The sequence below is a fragment of the Nelumbo nucifera genome, chromosome 3, assembly GCF_055504915.1.
Source record: "Nelumbo nucifera cultivar China Antique chromosome 3, China Antique-T2T, whole genome shotgun sequence".
In the NCBI taxonomy this organism is placed as follows: domain Eukaryota; kingdom Viridiplantae; phylum Streptophyta; class Magnoliopsida; order Proteales; family Nelumbonaceae; genus Nelumbo; species Nelumbo nucifera.
Window position 1 is genome coordinate 45319142 of NC_142651.1, and position 881 is coordinate 45320022.

Genomic DNA, 881 nt, shown 5'->3' on the forward strand with positions numbered 1-881 from the left:
GTCTTAAGATACAAAAAAAACAAAAATGTGTTGTACAATCGATCAAAGGGAGCATATTTGGATCATGCAGGAATATTTGTGCAAGGTGCTTTAGTGATTTTTACCTGCATTTGTATGGTCTCCAAACTCCCATTAATATCTTTTCATATCTTTTATAACTTTGGCTTGTAGAATTTGACATAGAGCAGTGTCCGCTGCAACCAATCCCTCATATACCATCACATGGCTGATATCTACTTGCACAAACTCTCTAGTGGGAGCAATCCTTCAAAACTTTTTTCTATTCTATGTACTTGTCAACACATGAACTTACCTTAGAGATCAAGTGTAAGACATCATATGCATAGACTTCACTTAAAATGAAAGAGTAAAAAGCCCAAACTGAAAAAACAAAGGCCAGAATATAAACAGGAAAATCAATTATTTTAGGCAAAAAAAACTTCCAAACAAATCAGTGATGATGTTTTTTTGTTAGGTATGTTAAAAAACAAATTTATTGTTCATGGTCCAATCAGTGAATACAGTTGGGCAAATGTTCAAAATATCACAATGTATCAATGAACCCCTCTCAACGTAACTATCAATACATACTGAATTGAACAAACAGAAAGAAAAAAATAAATAAATAACATTTCCCTTTGAAAACTCCCATTTTTCATATCATGAGTGTCTATACAATGAATCATGCTTTTGGCTTTCTAAAATAGAAAAAGAAAATAAAAGAAAATAAAAAATTATGAATAAATCTATCACTCTTTTAACTAAATCATGCATTTGGCTAGAATGACTCTCATAGGTACCCACAGTAGCACTGCCGACATGTTTAATGGTGTAGGCCTTACCACAGCCCGTCCGTCGTGTAAGATTAATGGCTTTAGATA

General features: G+C 32.8%; 1 non-coding gene across 1 annotated transcript; it reads right to left on the reverse strand.

Annotated features, from left to right (window-relative positions):
• Positions 1-284: 284 nt before the first annotated feature.
• On the reverse strand, positions 285-334 carry LOC148801184 (small nucleolar RNA snoR101). The gene has a single exon (XR_016085086.1). It is a non-coding gene; the product is annotated as a small nucleolar RNA snoR101 (small nucleolar RNA).
• Positions 335-881: the final 547 nt, after the last annotated feature.